We start from the raw sequence: 15856 nt of genomic DNA on the forward strand, positions 1-15856 counted from the left end.
TCTCTTGATGGTGTGATAGACCTGGCAACTTTCTGCGTCACGCGCGGGTAGCGTTGTGCTGGTCCCGCCATTCTTGGCTGCACCACTAGTGTACCATCATTTCCCAGCAAATCCCTTTGCCCTCCAACCAGTATGTTGGCACCTACATGTGATCAAGAACATGACATTTAACAAGACCAAATTAACGTTACTTAAACTACAAAAAAATTAACATTACTTATCAGCATGAATTGTTCCTTGGTCAGTGTAGTGTCCCTTGTGACCTCTTTGTCTATCTTCACGTGCTCATACTGGGCCTTGTAATTTATGATTGCCTGGATGCACCCCTCGTAGTGCATGTCCTTGACATTCTTGACACATTTTATTCCAAAAATATGATTGGCCCATTCCTCATATTCGGGCTCCACCCTAAAGAAATCCTGCATGTACATGCGATGTAGACAGTCATTATGTATAGAAGGACCAAAAAATGTGAAGTAGTGAGCAATGAAGTGCGAGGAATTCTTACCCACATCTCCTTGATCACCCTCAAGGTCTTGTTGCCGAAGTTCCCGCCAAGTACATCTATGGTATCCGGCGTGCCTCTGTAGTGCTGAAACATCCACACCGGCTCTGCCCCCTCGCAAGATTGACCACGCCAGGGAAGTGCAACCTGCACAAGCCACCAAGGATGGTACTGGGTGTTGTTGGTGAGCAACTCCTGCTACCAGTACCTTAAAGGACCTGCACAAGTGGTTAACCGAAATTAGTAGTTCATATTGTGAATTTGAACACAAGGAATGTCGATGTAGTGCTTTCAAACATACTTTTGCCCTCGTGGCCGAAACAATGGGTGATGGTCGATGAATATCGATCAATTGGGAAGCTGATTGGGACCTCGTTGCTAGATATCCGGTGGGGCCCTGTCATCCTCGTCCTCCTCCTCCTGCTCCCTTCTGCTCCTCGTGTGCCCTGGTGGACGTCTCCTCCTGCTCCTCTTGCTCCCAAGTGGGTGTCTCCTACTGCTGCACCGCGGCCATATCCCCCTGAAGACTGCTAACACTCCTGGTCCTCCTGCTCGAGGTCTGCCTCAGTCGGCTCCCCGACCCCTTAGGCTACTCCTGAGGCTCCTCCCTTGGTCGGGCGTACCGCGACCTCACGTTCCTCATGCCGCCCACCATTGTAACACCCAAAATTTGATTTTCAAATAATAGGATTTAATTTAATTTATTTAAGTACTTTTGTGGGCATAGAAATCTAGCAACTAAATAATTGTGTGGGAATTAAAATTCAGTATAGGTTTAGCAACCTTGATTGAGCATTCATGCTGGAGCATCTTTATTTATTTGTGCTGCTGGTATATGTTGGATTTTATTTGCTCTCAAAATTTGATTTTAAAAGGCTTTGGAAAATTAAAAAAAAAAAAGAAAAAAAAAAACAGCCGGACTCGGCTTGGTGGCCAATTGGCCGTGAGGCCCAAACTGGCCAGCAGCGCGCGCACTCCCTCCCTCTCCCTCCTTTCTTTGGCTGACGGTTGGGGCCCCCACGTCAGCGCCCTTTCCTTCTTCCTCCCTGCCGTGCTCGAGCAGGAAACGATTCCTCACCGAATCGGATCCGCGGATCCCGCGATTTCCTTGCCAAGCGCGCAATCCGACCACTATAAAGCTTCTAGCATCGCTCCCTCGACATGTTTTCGCATCTAGGTCGCCAAAACCGAGTCCCCGTGCCTTGTTTCGCGAGTTCTGGATCTCGCCGGGAGCTCTTTCCGCCGCCGCGCGTGGACACGCCCCTCTGCTAGCTCTCGGCCCGAGCCAAGCCCCCAGCTTCGTTCGCGGTGAGCTTCTCGCCCTCCCGGTATTTTCCTTTCAAAAAACGGTGCTCGGAAAGGAGAAGCCGAGGAGCTCCGGCGAGTTTTCGCTCTCCGGCCATGGCGGCCACCGCATCGGACAGGGAGAGGCCAGCCGGCCACCGCCAAGGACCCCAGGAGCAGCTCGTGACCATCCAACCGACGATCAACGGCCGAGATTAGAACAATTTTCATAAAGAGTCCCTGGAAAGATTGGTTAATTACCCCGCGGTCCCTGGCGCCCTGGCACAGATTACGTTTCCTTTGATTGAAAGCGTATTCCTGTCTGTTCAACTTGGTTTATGTTTTCAGCTAATTACAGAACTGCCACTGAACTTAGATAGCTTATAAAATATTCATTTTAACTCTGTTTTTGTCCATTCAAATTGCGTTAGGTTCGTAATTATATGCTCTACATGATAGAACTATTTATTCTCTGTTTTGAAACTTTTTAATTTTCTGGTACTATTTAATTAATTATTTCTCTATAGGAAATCTTAGAAAATTCATATCTTTCACGTTTTAATTCCGATTTTCGTGAACTTTACGTTTGTGTGATCGTAGCGCTGCGTAGAATATTTTGATAAACTTTTATATTTGTTTTACCACTGTTTGGTGTAATGTTCTAATTATACCTTGTTTGCTTTGTGTATGATTGTCTCCATTGGATTGCGTGTTGTTGATTGATGTTTGGGAATAGACGGTGAGCTGTACGTTGGTGATCAAGACCAAGCTTTTGAGGACCAGCAGGCTCAGGAGAGCTTTGAGCAAGGCAAGTATAACTTGGGACCATCCTTGTTACCTATTCACTTATAACTACATATATATATCATATGCATGCTACCACCTTGATGACCGTAGCAAAATCATAGATGATTGTTATCCTGAATTCCTTGTTACCTATTTGGATATGCATTTGGGTAGTTCTTGCTAGTGCTTGATTAATAATCCATGATCTTGTAACATGAATATTTGAATATACAATAAACAATAAAATAAGCTTCTAGCAACTTGAATATAAAGGGTGGAAAGAACTCTAGCTTTTGCTGGATTGATCTTGACCCTCCATAAGGACTTATCCCTTGGCAAAAGCTGGGACAACTCGTACAACCATGAGGGCTATATGGCTCTGGCTTTAGTCAAGTATGAGTAAGCTTTTCTAGCTTGTTAGAGGTTACCCGAAAGGGCGGAGGGGCTGAACCGTTTTGGGTATAGTGCGAGCCCCTGTCCTTATGTGTATAGGCTGCGCGTCATTGTGCCATTCGGAAGGGGGGTATCTATATCTGCGCGCAAAGGAAACCTTGCGGCCCTAACTTGTTAGACGAACCTTTGAAAGACTTCATAGTGAACCCTGCCGGTTTTCCTTGGAAGTGAGCTAAGAGGTCGACGGGCCTCGGGCAAAAGGGTAAATCACGACTCATGGGTAAAGATGTACAACCTCTGCAGAGTGTTAAATCTGGTATACTAGCCGTGCCCACGGATACGGGCGGCCCGGAAAACTGACGGAATAGATGGACACTGATGAATGTGAATAATGATAATAAATGATGGTTTATTATGTTGTTTATATGTGTTATTCTTAATTCTTGTATACATTGATCATGTGGTTATGGGATTTAATTATGCTACCTTGACATTTGCTATCCAATGATTAAATATGCTATCAACTATTAAAAGCTAAATGCAGTCAAACCAGTGTCAGCTATTTGAGCCTCATGAACCCTTGGTTATACTTGTTGAGTACGATATGTGCTCACTCTTGCAATTTCCCAACACCTCAGGATATGATAATGAAGGTGACTGGAATGAGGATTATCGTTATGAGTACTAGGTTTGGAGTCAACCAGTCAACAGTGTCCCTGTGTGGAGCTTCCGTCGAGAGCGTTGTTTAATATTATTATCATTTTTGTGTAAGACTATGTGATTTATTATGTTCCGCTATGTAATAAACACTGCAATGGTACAATTGAGATTTGTCTACTTATGTGTGCGACTATTCCTGGGGCACATATGAGTCTTTTATGCATCCTATTTTGTTCTTAAAATATGGGTGTGACAACCATCTTTGTTCAATGACCTGCATGTAAGAAGAGTAAATCAGTAACCACAAATAAACAACACGTACTTAGATAGAGATGCAAATTAAGGATAACATAATAATACATGTATTAGAAATAATCATCATCTTCATAACCGGCATTCGGTGCATCCTCCATCTCATCATATGTACTAGCCATGTCTAAGTACTCATCACTAACCGGAGGAGCATCATTATCACCATTGTCATTGTCTAAGCATAACTGCTCAAGTAATTGTAAGTCCCTCACATCTTCAACCTCAACGCCATCGTCATCTTCAACAACAATGGCCACATCCATGGCTTCAGTTAAGTCTATCACAAAAGTCCCTTCTATACCCTCTTCTTGATAGAACTCCCCTTCATATGTGTCAGTGTCAAGGTTGTAATCTTCCTTATTTGGTACCGGTACTCCACCGTGCGGTGATACCTTGTGCACAACATCCCAACCCTTAAGACGTGCATCGGTTTTGCACACGTACGACGTATAATAAACTTGTGTGGCCTGTTGGGCCACAATGAATACATCATCTCCTAGTAAGACGGAATCCTGTCGAATTTCAACTAGCCCAAGATTAGGCGTCTGTCTTGTTACTTCAGGGTCAAACCAATGGCATTTGAATATGACGGATTTAATATCTATGCAACCATGAAACATGAGTTCGTATATGTCTTCAATTCTTCCATAATAGTCCATCCCATTTTGGTCGGGCATGAAAACTCCGGTATTTGTGGTATTCCGGTTAGGATGACCTTGCTCGTGCCTTGTTGTGTGGAAGCGATATCCATTCACGTCATAACCAGCATATCACATGACCCTATGTGCACAAGCATCGTCAACCTGTCTCAACTCCGATGTGAGACAGAATTTCGGCACCACCTCCCCGCTATTCTCTAAATACACGTCCTGGCGGGGAGGTTGTGTATCCGGAGAACAACAGGGAGGTGATGCCGAAACTCTATCTCGGATTGGAGTGCATATGGAAACTAAACCCATCTATGCAACCTCAGGCTGTCCAAATAACGTGGACAATTCGAAACAGATACGGTCGTTTCCAATCGTATCTCTTTCGAATGGGAGACGCCTAACTCGGTTACGTAAACTACGACACAAATAGAATGCGCGGTTATACCTTGGGTGGTGGTGGAGTTAGGCTAGCGGTGCAGGCAGACCCATGGCTCCGAGGAACGCCTCTGCTCCCACGACCTAACGTTCTCTCGCAAAAATAATAGTGTTAATGAAAATTTTGGCAGCATCTCCCCTACACGAGGAGGTTTCCAAAACCTACAACAAAACAGTGGCATAATGGGCGACAATCACAACGGCACGATGGCCGGCTAACACAACGACATGATGGCTGGTAACCATAGCGGCACGAGGGCTGGCTAACATAGCGGCACATGGTCGGCAACCACTACAACAACTACCTTGTGTGCGACGAAGGGCGGTGGTGCTCACGGTGTCGGGGCGACAATCGTCATGGCGTTGCGGGACGGACGCGGTGAGCACGGCAACCGGCAACCCCTTTTTCCTCCCTTTCTCCTCCTTCTCCTTCCCTCTTATCCTCCTCTTTCTTTCCTTCTCCCCTTCTCCTCCCTTTCTCCTCCTCCCTTTCTCCTCCTTCTCCTCCCTTTCTCCTCCTCCTCCTCCCCTTCTCCTCCTCTTCCTTTCCTCCTCCCTTTCTTCGGTGGCCGGCGGTGGGGGGATGGACGGCCGACGGTGAAGGGGGATGGGCGGCCAGCGGCAGCGTAGGTGGGTGTGGCGGTGGCGGTCAAGGAGCGTGGGGGTGTGAGCTGAGGGAGTGGGGGAGATTGCGGGCGTGATGTGGATAAGTCCCCCCGAGGGGGGTTTGACGTGTGCTGGATCAAGGGCACACGGCAAACATCGGCTCTTTGCCGTGTGCCACGATCGGGCTCACAGCGAACATTTTTTACTTATTTGTTTCATTTTTTGTTTTCATTTATTTTTTCATTTTAAAAACTCTTTGCCATGTGTACCACTGCTAACACACGACAAACTATGTGTTTGCCGTGTGCTGCAGCAAGGGGCACACGACAAACAGTTAACAACATTTTATGTATCAATCCTATAATTTTTTCTTTACAAGTATACTTACTTAATAAATTGAAGTTTTTATGTAATTACTTTGTCAAATTAACTTCACAATGTCTATTCCATGTTTACAAACATGTTACACCACTATTTCATGTGTTTATTTCTTTAATTGTGAATTTTCTCGTTTCAAAATCAATAAATGCTGAAAATAATTAAGAAATAGCAAACGATTCTGAAAAATTCCCAAATTTGGACATGACACAACCTATGTGGTGTAGTGCCTATAGAAAAAGTTTCGAAATTAAACTCAAATACGAAAGTCAAATCTACACCAACTCATGCTCCTTCACTCGCAACTCTCTAAAACTTCTCCGGAGATTGTCCGGTTTTTACACATCATACATGACAACTTGTTCGAAATCTTTCCAAACTTTTTCTATGACCTCATATGTACAAGTTTCAAGATTTATGGAACAAAATAGCATTTATTATAATTTTTGAAAAGTACTGACGCACGTTCGGCGTCGTGTCTCCTAACCACGGCATTCGAAAGTCATTTCCGTTTCGAATGTGTGTTCTCAGACAGGGTTGGATAACATGAATATCATTTTTCTGATATTTTTTCCAACTATTTCACTGACTCATAGTTTAAATTTGACCACATCCGAAAAACTAAAAATAAATGTTGTTAATTGCAAAAATATAGCAAACATGTTTCAAATTTTATGAAATTTGAGTGTGTAGAGAAGAAAAAATTTGGAGGGCAAAATCCGAAAAAAAGACAAATTGTTTGTCGTGTGCCTCAAGCACACGTCAAACCCAGGCTTTGCCGTGTGCCTAACGGCCGCACAACACCAAACTTTGACGGTTGAGGGTGGACGTTAGCATGGGGTTAGCTTTTATTGTGTGTCCTGTTTTTTTCGTGTGTTGCTCACGGCAAAAGTTTGAGTTCGCCGTGTGTCTGGTGTTTGCGTGGGCAGCACACGGCAAAGGCTAGGTATACTGTGTGACTGGCGTTTCCGTGTGCGTGGGTTGGGCACACAGCAAATCCGGGCTTTGCTGTGTGTTGCTCACGGCAAATAGGCAGGCACACGGCAAAAGCCGGCTCTCCGGTAGTGATTGAATATGATTTCCAATGCGTTCAGTTAAAAAAAGCAGCCGCTCTAAAAGATCATTTCTATAGTAGTATTTATTATTGTTCAACACAACAATAAATAGTAATTAAAGTGAAGACCATTCAGAATATGGAACCATACATATGATCGAATTGGATACCAACACATTAATTTACTATTATTTACGTGTAGGAGAGCGATCGAGGGATTTGGAATCTTGGCCGTGAGATACGCCAGCATTGATGTGGCATTTAAGCAAACATTTGGTTATATATAAATAACACGCTCTTCCCTGCGTATGGACCCTCGATCGAATACCATGAAGGCCGTGCACTCGACATCCGCTGCTATTTGCATCCTTCTCCTGGTCATGACATCCTCCATGTGGGCAGCAGGTACCTATATATACGTACACACATACGAAGAAAATGAAGCTACTTTACTTATTTTATTTACTCAATTTATATGCATGAATAGTACATATAAATTCTTCCGTTTATTTATTGTTCAATTAGATTGGTTTTACAGTTATTATTAACCACTCATATACGTACGTACGTACGTACAACTGTCTCGGTTGATTAATTGATTTTTTGTTTAGGTGGGGCAACGTCCGAGATACGAGGACGCCCCGTGCGAGCGCAAATGCAAAGCCAAATTCAACTCCAAGCTCATCAGTTTCCACTGCAAGCTTTTTCTTCGCATCCTAGGGATGAAAACAGATCGGATACGAGCGGATATCACTGATATCATATTTGTTTTCATATTTATGGTCAGATTTGGATTCGAATACGGATAATGTCAATCATGTCGGATAAGATATGGTTGGATGTCGACATCATAAATATACGATTTAAATATTCGGATACGGATACGGTATCGGATGTTGAATATTCGGACTCGGATACGGACAGATCTTGACCTCTCTAAACGAATTCGGTCTTGTCCGTACCGTTTTCTGCATCCACCCACATCAGGCTATCCTGCGGGGACGAAACAAATCCGGTACGGATGGTCCGCACGACAACATGGTACGGATGTGTAGCTGACACGTGAACCATGGGATATCTGATTTAGCATGTGTGCCCTTAAAATGATATTACGTCAATGAAACAATCCGCACCACATTTTGGTAGAGATGATCCTTACCCAATTTGTTTCCTAAGAAACAGGATTGGATTGATATTCACAAGCACAGGTCCACAGTCTCGCGATATCAGCCCAACACGTTTTCCCCGATCCTTTTTCAACCTGGGCCGGGCCTATAAAGGCTGGCAGCAAGCCAGCTGATCCTTCTTGGCCCAGTGCGTCACAGGACCAAGGGCCGCCCTGCTGACAACGGAAGTGGTGGGACCCACTAGTCAAGGCCCAAGCTGCCGAGCCCACCGGTTAGCTAGCCCCGGGCACTACTTTTTACAAATGTTCATTATTGCAAATGTTCATTGTAGTAGTCTTATAAATAAGAAGGCAAAATGTCCAACAAATAAGAATTATAAATCTATGTCGAACAAATATGTGTACTAAAATTCTGTAGATCACATAGATTTAGATTTGCTATTTGTAATTAGCATATGTATTGTGCATCTCATTATTGATCACCGTGGCATATGCTTTTTTTGTAGTCTGGTACAAACTGCAATAGAAATAGACATTTAAGTTCAATAAATTTATAGATCAAACATATAAGCCCTGAAAATACAAAATTGTCCAAAGTACTTGGTGTCGCGTTGCTTGTACTGATGTAATGTATGGTAGAGGCAATATTGATGTTTGTGTGTGGCTGACTGCATAGTTGATATTGTTGATTTGAACAAATTCAAAACCATATGCAATAGTTTAGCAAGTACGTAGACCTTACGTAGATGGTTAAAGTTAATTAGATAAACAAAGCAAGCATAATCAAACAAATTAGTTGCTTGGAACTTGGAAGCGAACAAGCCGTTATGGAACATCCTATGTAGGGAAGTTAAGGGGGGCTCATGCCCCCATCTACGACGATCGAGCCCCTTCGATGTGCATATAATATTTTTAATAACATATATTTACTATGTAATCTACATATATTAGCTATAATAAGTCTAATATAAATTGATAGTAACTATAATGTTTTCAACAAATACAACATTAATTCTATTAGATCCAATTTTAGGAAGAAGGAAGGGGAAAAGGAAGAAAATGAAAGGACATGAAAAGAAATAAAAGAAAAAATTCTCGAGAAAAATGATCCATCATGAAGGCCGTGGTGGGTAGCGACAATCACCAATTTTTTTGTTTGGAAAAGAAGGAAAACCATATCTAATGGTCTGGATGGACTCGCCGTCGAATCCAACCAAGGAAAATGACCGAGTGTTGACATATCTTGAAACACTCGGTTATAGTTTAGATTTCCCAGTAAGAAAATATAGATGAGGTTAAAAAAAGGATAGTGTACAAATTAAAAATTCACTCTAAAGCTAAATTGTGTGAGGTTCAATTCTGGTCGAGAGCTACTTTCTCTCCTATGTAATGCAGGCACAATCCCCCCTCCTACACGAAGAGCCCCTAGGGATGTACGCTCTCTTTCATTCCCTTACAACTAGCGTTAGTGTTCCATCATAGTATAGAAACAATGTTATTTCTTTATGAGTAAAATGCACAAGAGGTTCATTAACTTGAGGGGGTACCACTTAGGTCCATTAACTTTGAAACTACATTGTTTGTTCTAATAAACTTTTTAATTAGTTCACCGAAGGTCTATACCCCTTCTTTTGGTCTTTAGATCTAATGTTGCAAGTAGCAAGATGTTGTGGGCCTAGCATGCAGAGCCGAGCGTGTGCTCACCGCTCCGGCCAGCTGGGCAGAGCATGCGAGCGTGATCTACACCGAGCGATCATGAATTCCAATTTACTCAAACCACTTATGGCCACATTTCTTTGACACACACAAACACAGCTAGCATTGTGAAAAACTTAATTTGGCCTTTGTCCAATATATGTGGTTCGTGCATTGCACAATACAAAATTTCCTTCATTTGAAATTAAAAATCATTTTGGTTTTTTATAGAGGTCTAGTTCTTACTATACACCTAGATATATTCTATATCTTGATATACATAGCAAAAGCTATGTAACCAAAATAACATAGGCCTTCTTTGGAATGCGGGAAATTTTCTGCTTCCTACATTTCTTTTCTATAAAAACAAACTGCTTCCTGTGAAATTCAAGCAATTCAAAGGGGCCTTTATAATTTAAAATGGAGGGAGAGTATTTTGATAGTGGAAATTTGATTGGGCACGGACATATATGGACCATCTTGCGTAAAAATGAAAATTACTTGATGCTGAAAGGACGTCACGTCCAATAAGAATTCGACATGATGCATGCAATGAATCATGGATGCATCCATATGCGTCCATGTTCAAATAAAGTTAAAACGCTGACCTTTTTTGAAACAAAACAAAGAAAGAGGCTGGTAGAGCACGTATGCTAGCTGCACGAAGTAAAGTAGGACTTGAAAAGCACATCTGTGTGAACCTCAGGGATCGATCGATCGATGCCATGCCACACGACGGCTTCACAGTTCACTCCAAATTTGGACAGCGCAAGTTCGTCGCCTTCCGTCGGTCCTCGACTTTGTATATAGCAATTTTCAGTTGATTCATCTTGTGGTTGTAACAAAACCCGTGCGAATTGAACTACTGGGTTAAGTTACCTGTTCTGTACGGGTGCATGCATAGCTACGTGATACACATGCATACTCTCTTCATACTGTAATATAGTGTATTCTATTTTTTAATAAATTAAGAGAGAACACAAAAGACGTATGTGCCCTCACTTTGTCTCTAAATCAAATGCTACCATTAATAAAATTAGTGGTGACCGATTGATAAATAGAAAGTTTTAAATACAAAACTGGTTTTTAACTTCTGAAATATCTTATATTTGAGAATAAATTTTGAATGCTAAAATATTTTATATTACAAGATAGGGGGAGTATATAATAAGACACGTCGATCGCTGTCACTTGGGGACGGGGCGAATTGTAAACCAATCTCTAGTATTTCACCAACGTTGGCAATGTCGAGTCTTCGCGACCAAACCACGTTTGCTCGACTGTTTCCAAGCGTGAAGCGCCTGATCGACTGGTATACGCCATTCAAATGCGTACGTGCATGGCTAACCTGTTTTACTGCGACGTACTCAGAGCTCAAAAATATTGAGCGTGATCTGTTTCTAGAGGCGGTGCTCACAGAATTTTTTTAAATGCGTACGTCCACAGACTTTTTTTTACTGACGTAATAAAATTGTCAATCACCCGTAAGAAAAAACAAAGTGCCAGCAAAAATGATTTTTGTACTAGCGGGTGTTTATCCAACCACGGATAGAAACACCTCTAAAAATTGTTTCTACATACCGTGTTTGCAAGAGCTTGGGGCATCTCTGCATGCAATTATTTATTTGCCATGGCACTTTTATTTTTTGAATATAATATGCTATGTATATATATGGGCCAACTTAGAGTAGTTCCACTAGTTTTTAATTCTACGTCATGTCATCAAAATGCTTTCATATAAGATTAGGTACTGTTTGTTTGAGCTTTGGGCCACTTTTATACTACAACTTTTGGATAAATGAGAAAGTGAGGGGATCACCTCAAGTTGACAAGCAATCGGGGTAAGAAGAAACTGCACAATTGTAGTGTCAACAAAACTCTCGACTATCTAGTGGGAACAAAACTCTCGACTATCTAGTAGGAAAGAAATATAGATAAAGCAATTTGCACACGCCATCCTGACATACGCATAGGCATGTATAGCCCATAGACAGCATGTTCTTTGAAGTTTTTATAATTCACGCACAGCTAAATAAATAGCTCATACAATTGATTGTTTATTTACATATATATCTACAAGTTGTTTAATGACAGCCCATACAATGGATTGTCTATTTACACACACACACACACACATATATATATATATATATATATATATATATATATATAGACACACACACACACAAGTTGTTTAATGCTTGCTTACAGGCACGATCAAGCGATCAAGTATGAATATGACCCTTGTGCACTAATGTGTTGCTAGGTTGATACAAAACAAATCAAGCATTAAATAATTAAGTTAAATATGATTATAATATTTTTTGTACTAGTAATTTGGCAACATGATCAAACACAAATATTTTAGACAAACCATCAATATAAATGGTATATTAATATATTTATATAAAAAGTCAAACAATTTTCTATAAAAATACAAAAATGTACTAAATGGTACACAAAACAAAATATATAACCAATATTCAAGGTGTAACATTTGGTGTCATGGTGTGAAAACTTACATGCATCTACATGGAACTTAATGAACCAAGCTAATGAAATTGAGAGTAGGGCACAGCTAAATTAACATTGTTAAGTAGGGTACAAGCTAAAGTTGCACTAGGATTAAACCATATGCGGATTGCATTTGTAGCCGTGAGGCACCTCTATAGTTTTATATTTAAGGCAGACACTATTACAAAAATAATTTTACAAGGCAGGCCAAAAAGAATAACGCAGACGGGCACATCTGGCGACCACTTCCCTAAACGGTTACGGAGAGCTCTAGGAAAATGCCCCCACCACCCAAAATCCTTACGACATCCATGTTCGAAAATCATCAATTGATAGAGACAATTCGTACTAAATCGATTTTCAAAGGCAGATATCTTAAGACGGCCATCTCGGCTAATCAATGATTTTCATAAGCGGATGTTCTAAGAGTATGTCGTCTTAAGATGTTCGTTTGCCTCCATAAATAGTTGCAACAAAAAATAATCCATAATATTTTCATATGAACTCGGATGAAGACATACTTTATATATCAAAATTGTAGCCTCCGACGTGATCTACAACTTTATAGTTAAAATGTTTTTGAATTGAAACTATTTACGGTCCCAAAATAAAGTCGTTTAGCTTCTCAAATGTGTTTTCAGTTCACATATACTTGTATTCAAGTTTAAAAGATTTTCAAATAATCTCAAATTTAGATATATTCTATAGCAAAGTTACAGTACTTTATAAGATTTGAGTTCATTTAGTAGCCAAAATATCCAATATAGGATTACAAAATTTTTATATAAAAAATAACATATATTATATATATATTTGAATGCGTGTGTGGTGTAGTGGTAGAGGTGTGATACAGTGTTGAGTGTTAGATTGCGGGTTCAAATTCCTGGTTTGCCTCCGAAAAGCCTATTAATAGAAAACGACCCTCCTCCGTTAATAAATCATGTGGTAGTGCTAAAAGTAGAAGTAAAATTGGCACATAAATGGAAATTAAAATTACAAATGGAAAAGTCCTCCCCTCCCCTACTTACCAAGACTCTAATAACAGAAACAAATTTCAACTAAAACACAAATGGATTCGATGATCAACCATCGCTACAACAAATTAATATATAGGATCTATATATATCACGGTAGATTAATTAGCTGATCGACACGTTTACTAGTCCATAAATCGCTACAACCATCGCACAACCCGCGCGAGTCCGGAGCCAAATTCTCGTCTCCTACCAACCTCGTCTCGTCTCCCCCGAGCAGCAGCAGTCGCACATACGATACGACCCCGCCGACGCCCTCGTCGCCACGCCATTCTCACTTGCTGCCTTGCCTCCTCTTCCATCTCCATCTCCATGCCTATATAGCCCAACCCTAACTTCTGCCTTCTTCCCCACCAAACCTCACCGAGCCACCGAGCAATCTCAGCTCCAGCAGTCAGGGCTAGTGACCTCGTCCTGTCCTCAGCTGCACTCAGCCTCTCTTAGCTCGACGACCTCTCTAAGCTTCAACTTCGTCCCAGTTGTGTTCATCACCATTTAAGCGATCGATAAGAGCCGCCATGGGCAGCTTGGACACCAACCCTACCGCCTTCTCTGCCATCGGCGACGCCGCCGCCACCGGCTTCCAGCCGCTGAACCCCGACGACGTCCGCTCCTACCTCCACAAGGCCGTCGACTTCATCTCCGACTACTACAAATCCGTCGACTCCCTCCCCGTGCTGCCCGACGTCAAGCCGGGGTACCTACGCGACCAGCTGCGGTCCGCCAAGCTCCAGGAGCACATGCTCGTCACGCTCGTCACGCTCGTCGCGCGCGTGACGCAGCCCTCCGCCGGAGTGGCTCCCACGGCGTGTCCGGCCTGCCGCGCTTGGCCGTGTACGCCGCCGAACAGACGCACTCCACCTTCTTCAAGGCGTGCCGCCTCGCCGGCTTCGATCCTGCCAACATCCGCTTCATCCCCACCGGCCCGGAGACGGACTACGCCCTCGACCCGGCGAGGCTGCTCGAGGTCATGAGGGCCGACGTCGAGGCTGGCCTCGTGCCGACCTACGTCTGCGCCACCGTCGGCACCACGTCGTCCAACGCCGTGGACCCTGTCGGAGCCATTGCCGATGTCGCCGCGGTGTTCAAAGCCTGGGTCCACATCGACGCAGCGTACGCCGGCAGCGCGTGCATCTGCCCGGAGTTCCGGCACCACCTCGACGGCGTGGAGCGCGTCGACTCCATCAGCATGAGCCCGCACAAGTGGCTGCTCACATGCCTCGACTGCACGTGCCTGTGGGTGCGCGACACGCACAGGCTCACCGACTCGCTGGAGACGAACCCGGAGTACCTCAAGAACGACGCCAGCGAGTCCGGCAACGTCACCGACCTTAAGGACATGCAGGTCGGCGTCGGCCGCCGGTTCCGGGGGCTCAAGCTCTGGATGGTCATGCGCACCTATGGCGCCGCCAAGCTCCAGGAGCACATCCGGAGCGACGTCGCCATGGCCAAGATGTTCGAGGACGCCGTGCGCGGTGACGACAGGTTCGAGGTCGTCGTGCCGAGGAACTTCGCGCTTGTGTGCTTCAGGATCAGGCCCCATGGCGGCGGCATGACGGAGGAGGACGCCGAGGAGGTCAACCGTGAGCTCATGGAGCGGCTGAACAGGACCGGGAAGGCGTACCTGGCACACACGGTGGTCGGCGACAGGTTTGTGCTGCGGTTCGCCGTGGGTTCGTCGCTGCAGGAGGAGAGGCACGTCCGGAGCGCGTGGGAGCTCATCAACAAGACCACCACTGAGATCATGCAGGAACAGATCGATGCTGAGTAGTACTGGAGTAGTAGCATATTATATAGTATATTTAATTATTTATTACATGCAGTTTGTACTTGGATTAAGATATTTTATTCTTTGTTGTTTGCCCAATGGAGGAATAAAAAGCAATTAAAGATATTTTGTCAAAAAAAGAGAAAATATTAGTTAATGTATCACTACCGGATTTCGGCTCTTTGTCGATTGCCACGTGTTTTGCCAAGTGTTTTTTTTGTCTTTGCCGAGTGCTTAATAAAAAACACTCACTCATCAAAGAAGTTTCTTTCCAAGTGTTTTTTTGGCACTTAGCAAAAAGCTTTTTTTCCAAGTGTTTTTTATACTTGGTAAACAATTTATTCAAAGCACATTTTAAAGTAGTAAATTAATTCAAATAAAAAAGTTTTCCACTATATAGTTGTATAATTTCTCAAGATCTATAACTTTTATTTTGGTCATTTCTTCATTCGACAAAGCGATAGTAATGTTGTTCACAAAACTATATTTGAATTTTAAAAATTTAAAATTTCAATTTTTCAAACAACCTCAAATGAAAAAAAATAACCTAAATAAAAATTATAGATCTTGAAAAATAATGAAGCTTTATAGTTGACAACTTTTTGATTAAAATTTATTTAGAGCCTCAAATAATCAATGGGTTTGGTATAATATGT

General features: G+C 42.8%; 1 pseudogene; it reads left to right on the forward strand.

Annotated features, from left to right (window-relative positions):
- Positions 13637-15324, forward strand: LOC8076544 (annotated as a pseudogene).

Source organism: Sorghum bicolor, chromosome 7 (genome assembly GCF_000003195.3).
Source record: "Sorghum bicolor cultivar BTx623 chromosome 7, Sorghum_bicolor_NCBIv3, whole genome shotgun sequence".
Classification (NCBI taxonomy): Eukaryota; Viridiplantae; Streptophyta; class Magnoliopsida; order Poales; family Poaceae; genus Sorghum; species Sorghum bicolor.